This window comes from Notolepis coatsorum (genome assembly GCF_963971535.1).
Source record: "Notolepis coatsorum genome assembly, chromosome: 8".
Taxonomy (NCBI): Eukaryota; Metazoa; Chordata; class Actinopteri; order Aulopiformes; family Paralepididae; genus Notolepis; species Notolepis coatsorum.
Genome location: NC_140172.1, coordinates 86,526,823 through 86,536,460, shown reverse-complemented (window position 1 = coordinate 86,536,460; position 9,638 = coordinate 86,526,823).

The following is a 9,638-nucleotide window of genomic DNA, read 5'->3' as shown; positions in this document are numbered from 1 at the left end:
GCCCCAAATTTGTACGAAGAAGATTTCTTCACTACACTAACCAATGCAATGTTAGACATTCCCGATTACTCATTTATAATAGGAGCGGATTTTAATGCCATCTGGAACCCAAGGATAGACAAATCTTACCTCGCCTTTTCCAGCGAACAAAAGAATTCATCGAAGGCATTAAAGGATTGGTCAAAGATTACAGGTGTAAAGGACTTATGGCGGTTACTTAATCCCACGACCCGAAAGTACTCTTGTCGATCTGCGAGACATAAGACACTATCCAGAATAGATTATGTCTTTGCATCACAGAGACTATTTGATAATTATGAAGTGGAAATGATACCCAACGCACTATCAGATCACTGTTATTTACTCCTTAAAGGTACATTTGGTATACTATCCTCCCGAGCCCCAAGATGGCGATTTAACTCGTTGCTGCTTAACAACAAGGAATTCATTACACAACTCAAAGAAGCTCTTATAGTATTCCAACGGGAGAATGCAAACTCGGTGCAAGACCCCAGAATAATATGGATGTCGGAAAGGGAATGATCAAAGACTTCACGGATAGCTTTTCCTCCAAAATGCGCAAGAATCAAAGCACAAAACTGGATGAGCTGGAAACGCTTTACTCAACGTTATTTAATTCTCTGAAATACAACAACTCAACTTGACTAGAAAATCAAGTTAACGTACTAAAAATAGAGATCAATGCCATATACAGACAACAATCGGAAATACAAATACGCAGCACAAGACAACAGCAGTACTCCCATGGTTCCAAACCCAGCCACCTATTAGCCATGCGATTAAGAATGAATGCAACATTTGCAGATATAACTACCATTAGAGCACAACAAGTACTTGTAACAGATCCTGTAAAAATAAACGATACATTCAAAGTATTCTACTCCGATTTATATAAATCAGAAATGACCTTCGATCAAAACAAAATGGACACATTTCTTAATCAAATTATTCTCCCTAAACTTTCAGAGGATGACGCTAAACAGTTAGAAATACCGATCACACTAGAGGAACTCAAGAAGGCCATAACCGCAATGAAAAGTGGTAAGGCTCCAGGAAGAGACGGTTTCCCATCAGAAATGTACCTTTCTTGTTGGGACATAATTGGCCCCTTATTACTAAATATGATCTTATACTCAGTCAAGGAGGAGAACTTCCATAAAATTGACAATATTGCACTCATAACAGTCCTCCTTAAAAAAGACAAAGACCCCAACGAGTGCGGTAGTTATAGACCTGTAAGCCTCCTCGGAACAGATATCAAACTGTACTCTAAGGTATTAGCCATCAGATTACAAAAGCATATGACGTCTTTAGTTCACCCGGACCAAACTGGCTTCATAGGAGGCCGCCTGATCACTGAGAACATAAGACGTATACTGCACGTACTTGATGCCGACAAGGAGGACACCATACCTAAGGCGATGCTGTCCCTGGATGCTATGAAGGCCTTTGACAGGCTGGAATGGTCGTATCTGTGGGCAGTGCTAGAAAGGATGGGGTTAGGAAAAGGATTCATCGATATGATTAAAGTATTATACAAAGACCCATCGGCCATGATTACAACAGGCACAATCATCTCTGAAATATTTCCGGTATCACGCTCTGCCAGACAGGGTTGTCCTCTTAGTCCCGGACTGTTCAATCTATCATTAGAGCCTTTAGCACAATATATAAGACAATCCCAATCCATAGAATCGTAATCAAGGGCACACAACAAAAAATTTGTTTATATGCGGACGATGTAATATTGTTCATGAAAAACCCCAACACCACATTGCCTCATCTGCTCAAGTTGATTGAGGACTTTGGTGATTTATCGGGATTTAAGATAAATTGGCCGAAGTCGGCTTTCCTTCCACTTAACACCCCTGCAAAAAAAGATACAACCCTCCCAGGACAGATACCGATGGTAAAACATTTCAGATGCTTGGGAGTGGAAATATTCCCTACCATAAGACAAACGGTGAAGCACAACTACACAAAAATCCAAAACAAAATCAAAGACGACCTTGATAGATGGGCAAAACTTAAGAACACAGTACAAGCACGGATATCAATAGTTAAGATGGATGTACTACCTAAAATCAACTTCTTCTGTTCAATGCTACCGTTACCCCCTCCAGAGGGTTACTGGAAAAGATTACACTCCTCCACATACAAATTTATTTGGAATAACAAACCACCACGTATAAAAAGATCCACCGCACAGAGAAATAAAGCAGATGGTGGCATGGCATTTCCAGATTTTTTCCTATATTTTAAGGCGTACTCATTAAGTCCATTGACAACATGGTTTGACTCCCAAGCATTAGCATCTTGGAGAAAAATAGAAGAAAACATAGTAGCCCCACATAGACTGAAGGACATAGCATACACTAAACTACCAATCAAGCACTGTGAACGAAAATTTGGCCCCATAATTACTCATGCGATCCGGATATGGCGTGAATCACAAAAAAAAAATCCTAACCCACAAGAATGGCACAATCATACTCCCTTATTCAATAACAATGCTCTCTTAATTGGAAAACGACCTATAAGATTCCCTATATGGGAAGAGCAAGGCATACACTCATTAGGGGATGTTTTTAACAAACAGGGTTTTTGTAGTGATAAAGAAATACGCAAAAAATGTTATCTCACCAAGTCCACATGGCTTTTTCACAAACAGTTAGAGCTATGTTTGAAGTCTCACGGTGTTCCATTAGACAGACCAATTGAACACCACAGATACCACAAATTCTTCTACTCAAGAGAGACATCGAGAGGTTTTGTTTCAGAATTTTATCATCAATTACTAACGTCCTCGTATGAAACCCTCCAACTTGACTCTGTCTGGAGGAGGGATATACCAGACCTGGAAAATGACTTTGATTGGCAAGGAGCCTGGGCAAATGTCCGACTTACATCAAGGAACCCGGATCATCAACAAATCAATCTTAACTATATTCACAGGACATACTTGACTCCTATAAGACTGTGCCGAATGGGGCTCAAACAAGATTCCAAATGCACCCAATGTACAAATGGGGACGAAGGGACATTTATGCACATGTATTGGGACTGCTCACCAGTTAAGGTGTGGTAAATTCCCACAGACTTTCTACAATAATTTGAGGTTATTGTAGCACAACACAATGAGATTGATTATCTGGACGGAGGAGGAAAGATTCATACTTGATAGAATTGTTAGTCTCCTCATCTGACTTAGCAGATGAGGAATAAAACGTGTAGGCCAGACAAACCAGTACTGTATTTCAACTCAGCTGATTTATTTGAACCAGGGCCAAGAGTGAATAAAAGGTTGACTTTTACATACAAAAGAGTATCAGAAAACATTAACAGCTGTCTGTTGTACAGAAATATCACAATCAGGTTTGCATCTCCAACCTCAATAATGTACATAAAACAGTCGGTAACATAATCTGAACATACATTGACCATGCTGCACACATTTATACATGAGTAAATCTGGTTTCAGATATTAAGGATTTACACTAAACTTTAAACAACAAATGGTGTTTTCCCATGATTTTACTCACATAAAATGCAAACAGCACAGCAGTTCAGTCTCTCTGGTGGTGAAGCGGTGGAGCCCCCAGACCCCCTGTGGTGGTGCCGGTCTGAGAGCTCCCGAATTACAATTTGTCTCTTCCTTATATCCTATCATGTCTAGCCAAAATAGCACTATTACAGTTGATCCAATCATGCATCTCCTGTGGGCGCCTTCTGTGGGGGGTTGGTGTTTTCTTCCTGTTGGGGCTGGTTGCCCCCACCTCTGGGTTTCTCTGGGGGGAGGCCGGCTGCCCCCCCCTTTGATCTCCTGTGTGGATCTTGACTCAATACCCAGAGGGGCCGCTAGTGGCCCCCGTCATTGTCTTCCTGATGGGTCTGTCCCAACAGAAATCTCCTCTTAAATGAATAATATATAACTTTAACATTCCTTCTATATGGCTATAGATGTCTAATATCATCCAAGTACAGTCAGTGCTTTCTTAGACTGATACCAGACATCATATGAGACCTTTTGATACTAAACAGTTGATTAATAGATTGTCCTGTCTTATAATGTCAGAGCCAGTATGAGGTCTCTGGTTAGACCAGCTGTCCTCTGCGGTAATCTGGTCACAGTAGGTGTGACCTTTGTCTCTTTGTTCTGAGTACATTTGTTAGTGGGGGTTTATTGACTATTTCTGTAACACCAGTATCACTTAAAACACCCTCTACTGTTGAAAGGGTACACATTCCTTTTTGCAGTATGGTTCTCTAATTTATTCACACATATTAATTATGAAATTCCAAGGCAATATTACCACAAAGGCATTCTGGAAAGATGTGACCCAACAAATATCAAAACTCGTATCTTGGAATATATCTGTACACCCCTCGGTATTGCTGTTGAATGATGTTTTTGAGTTTGCAGTGAATCCACAGCTAAAGAGATTGGTTTTATCGGGTATCACAGTAGCCAAAAAGCTGATCGCATCACGCTGGTTTCAACCGGAAAAAATGTGCCGTAAAGTTTGGTTTCTTACATATCTCGATGTAATTTACCATGAAATATCTACAGCAAGAATTCTGGGTCTCAATGAATCCAAAATGTCAATGTGGTTAGAAGTGGTGGAGAGAATAAAAGCTAGCTTATAATGGTAGTGTCTGGTTAGGTGCGAGGGATAGTGGAGGTACTTCTCAAGGTGGGGTCCGGGAGGGGGGGGTTCGAGCTGAGCATATGTGTGTAGGTTTTTTTTTTTAGATAACAGGTATTATGGGTATATCTTATATAAAACAACTAACCAAAAGGTGATCTCATTGGATGTGCCCTGACAATTAATGCTTGTATATCTTATCGTGTGTTGTCATGTTTGTTTATATGTTTGTTTAAAAAATAATAAAAAAATAAAATACAAAAAAAAAGTGTCTGGCGGTCGTATGACATACCCGCCAGTGATGTTTTAATAAAAAATGTAGAAAAAACAAACATAATAGCTAAAAATGTGCACAATCGTCGCGGAGCTAAACCAAAGGCGACTGACCGGGGTCGCGCCATCATCATCAAGGCTACGTGCGTCGGGACACACCCACATCAATGAACAGGCTATTTAGACCTGTCATTAAATCCCCCAAGGCGCCCAGGGGAACGACAAGAGGGGTGTGACACTTCCTAACTCCAACTCTTTCTTAATAGAAAAGAAGGAAGCACCAACAGTATGTATCCCAGTCTACACAGCCAGGGGTAAATTTTTTTCACATTTTTACATCCCACCACCCTCCCATAGGAAGGAGACGGGAATCCCCAGAGAGACTTCCCACGCGAGCTGTACAGATTGAAAAGAATATATTGCACCTTGAGCCATGTAAAAGATTGGTTTTAGGGCTCTCCGGGGAAGAGGCACTGAACCCATACACACTCAATAATCGAATTGAATCGAATACATACACAATAGAATAGGACACCTTCTAGAGGGTCCACTCACTTTGACAATCTGAGGAGGAGGCTCTGTACTCTGATGGAGGCTCCCTCACATGGAAGGAGGAGTCCGAACTCACAGAAGGCCCGAATAGGCGCTTGGTGAGGAGGAGCCCTGACCACCCCCCCGAAACAGATCCATCACATGGACCTGAACAGCACACGGAAGTCCTACCAACAGAGACGCGCACGGTGATGTACTCTATGGCGGGGGAATTTCTGCGGTGCACACGCCCAATATCCCAGGCCGTGGTACCAGGAAACTCCCCCCCCCCCTCACCCCGTAACGTGCCGAACCGCAACGTGACAGGAACCTTGAAGGACAGGGGGTGTACCCCTGACCAACAGAAAAAAGGGGGAGAGGAAAGGTTACCAGTTCACCCCTTTACGACCCCACACCCATGATACGATGTAATGACAAAAAGAGAATATGACACAGTCATAGTCAGCTCTATGAAGCGTTTGACAGCTTCACACAGCGCATGAGCTAACCTGCTATCTGATTTTTACTAAGGAAAAAACACAGAATAGAGAGGGCTCTCTAAGAGCCCCGGTCCAACTCACACATGTGCTTCTGTGGCCAGTCCAACCCAGTTGTAGGTCTCATGACACACACAACCCATCATCACCTACAAAAAATGGCAAAAACACTCTACAGAGGAACGCCGTTTTTCATAATGAGAGAATACATAATTCTCGATTAGTATCGGCCACAGGCCTTGCTAAGCACACACGAAAGCGACCAAACAATCTTTTCTTTTAGGAAAATAAAGTTTCTCCAGCTGTCTTAGCACAACCTCAGCAATCAAGCTAAGGGTTACATCGCATCGCTACCACACAAAGACACAATGTAGTGCAACAACATGTCTGATAGGAGGATGAAAAAGTCCCCAGGGAACCGGGGGAAACACAATCCTCCTACTTTACCCTTAATACGGCCAGTTAAAACAGGAAAACCTGTTAATATGTGAACACACTGTTCATTGTCATCACAGGCTGAGAAAAGAAAATTCTTTACTCATTTGTCACTAAGCATAGCTTCATAGGTTAGTTACCCCTTAGTAGTGAGTACACGGTACATATAAACACACATGATGTTTCTCACACAACAACCAGATCATTTTCACATCTGTAACAACAACCCGATTTGCACGGAGAAGCTAATTACCAGTGACAAAGACAATTCACACAAAACTCGCGTCGTATCCTAAATGTATTGCAGCAACACACGTTTTTGGAAAACAGCGTTATTTACAAAACATGTAGAAGGTAAAGCCAGAAGACGCGTATAAGGTCTGGCCAAACCTTTGTCCTACCCGGAGCGTAGATCAGCGAAGTGCAGTCTCAAGGCCCCGTAGAAAACACAGCAGTCCTGTGTTGTTCGAACTGGGCAGTGTCGCCGCACCAACCCGTCGTTACGGTCCCCTTTGTTGACGCAGGCTTTGCCGTCCTAGCCCAGGGCAGGTTCGACGAACATACTCTGTCAAAGATGACGTCGTAGTTAAGAGTGTTTAAAACATGTTATAATCAAAGCACGTTCAACAGAGTAGCATTAAGCTAACGGCCGCTCCAACCGTCGGTCGCTACTGCCCCTGCCCGCGAGACGCTGAGCGAACGGCGCACGCGACCAGAGGGGAGCTCGCGGCGGCGCGCGAGGAGCCGGAGCTACCCCGCGCTGGGCCTTGGCCGATAGCAGCAAGCTAACGTTTCCTAGTGATCACAGCAAGCTAGCGCCGCAGCTAACAGCTGACTGGCTAACAGTAGGCCCAACATATGTAGGCCACGCAGTGATCACAGCAGGCTAACGCCGCAGCTAACAGCTGACTGGCTAACCGTAAGCTAAGCAGCTATCACCTGAACTTGTACACAATGATATAACACTCACCCAGACAGGCCGCCGTTCTGAAACCCTCCTCACTTTTTAAGAGAAAAGAGAAACAAGATGTCAACACAGCTTTACAACAGTGATTTTACCAACACCCGACGGAGCCAGCACAACACCCAAACTGGCCTGTGTAGCTGACTTGAACATAGATCTTCCGCTATCGAACATCTATGCCCATATCTCCTCGTGAAGGAATACTCTCATTTGGATATGAAAGAAGGGGCTACACGGTGACAGAAGAGATATCCACTCGTCCAGAAAACACAGGGATCACCAGTGTTAATGGTTGCGGCCCACTAGTTAAAACTATAATGGGCTTCAGACCAAGGTCTTCTGTCGCCTAAGAGGCTGAACAAAGGACCCTAGCCTGGGGCCGGTTTTCATAAACATTGTTAATTAGCCCCCATAGCACTAACAGACAAGTGGCAAAACATAACTCACCAAAACCAGGAACCCACTGCTTCTCACAACAGCGGCGCGTCCTACAGCCCAGCTGTGCCTTTACCGCAACCAGCACACAGCAAGGACTGCAGTTGGAAAAGCATGTAGCGGCGCGAACTCCCAATACGAAAACCGGTGGAGGATTTTTAGAATGATCATCATCTTCCAGACACTCCAGTACGAAGACAATATCGCCGTATTTTCTCGAAAAATAGTGAGAGAGAAAATAAAGATATGATGTCAACGTATCCTTGTTTTCCAACTCTTCTCCTACTTCAAGTGTGGGGATCTACCGAGGCACTTCTTCCTTGTGGTGAAAGCGAGAAGGAGGCGAGTGGGTCCCACCCCTGCTTATATGGGTAAGCTGATAGGGGTGTGGTCAGACAAATATTGGGATTAAAGGTACATTGTGGTCTTTATTCAGTGCGTGTGCACGTGTGCGAGGACAGTGCAGAGAGTGACGCCGAGCGAGAGCTAATACGATACAGAACTGAATATACGCTTTGCCACTAGCACTAATGAGCGGGAGAATACAAACTAACATTTCCAGCACCGCATGAGAGTTAACTGACTATTCCCTATCATAGAAGTACATTAACTTTGAATTTTCCCACTTATTACTGTACATTCACTGTACATTTTCGTATATTTTTGGCTGGAGGGGTGTGTATTTGGAATTTTAGACGGTTGTGTATGCCAGACCGTATTTTGTTCTCTATTCTATTTAATTTTTAATTTTATTATTCTTATATTCTTATTCCTATTTTAGCCCTATTGACTACCTAAATGTTTATTGTTGTTCAATGTGTGTGATCTGTAGTGCCAAATTTTCGTCGGGGTCATTCAAAGGCGATTATTTTATTCTATTCTATAATTAGGGAAAATAATTGTCCAAATATGTATGATATATAACTAACTATTAAACATCTATCAAGCAATCTGTCATCAGGTGAAATGAGACAGGGAAGAGAAAGCCAATGACGAAAGTGTAACGAGCCCAAGTGAATAAGACCTGAAAAAGGACCAAACCGAACAGCAATTAAGGTGGGAGGTAGGACTGTGTGGCACATGTGAGAAGTGAGAGAATTGAAGTGGAAATTAAGAAGGATCTAGAAAGTATAAAGGAGAACCAGGACAAAGGTTATGCATCACATCAACAGGAGATGCATAGAGAAGCAGAAGGCTAAGTTGTTCTGTTCAAAGGAGTTTGGACAGATAGCTTAGTGGGAAACAGAAAGCTAGGTTGTTCTGTTCAAAGGAGTTTGGCCAGAGAACTTAGTGGAAAGGGACCCATACCTGGGACTACACTATGTTGGGAGAGGAAAGTGATGATGATGGAAAAAGAAGGTGATTTGATTTGATTTGAGTTGTCTCTGGAAGGACATATCCAACTCAACGAGGACAACAGCTACCGACCCCACCGGAAGATGAGAGACTGGTCTAAGGGACCAGCAACCAACTCACTGAGGATCAGGCTTGTAGAAATCTGACATAATGCTCTTACACAGTATGCAATAAGACACACATCATTGTCTTTAGGACTTCGTATTGGCTATAGTTTTTCCCACGCTGGAATGGAGATGGTGGAACTTTGTTCGGGGTGGGATGTTGTTTGGACTCATTTGCTCAGGCAGGAGGTGGAATCCTTGGAAACACTGCGAGGAGGGAGATCTGGTTTGGATTACTTGGCAGACGAAAATCAACGCCGTCCACCTCAACGCTACAGGGTCAACGCCATCCCCTTCGATGCCACAACGTCGATGCCGTCCCCCTCAACCCCGGAAGTCGTTGTCAAACCCCTCGACCACCAGGAGATCGTCCCCG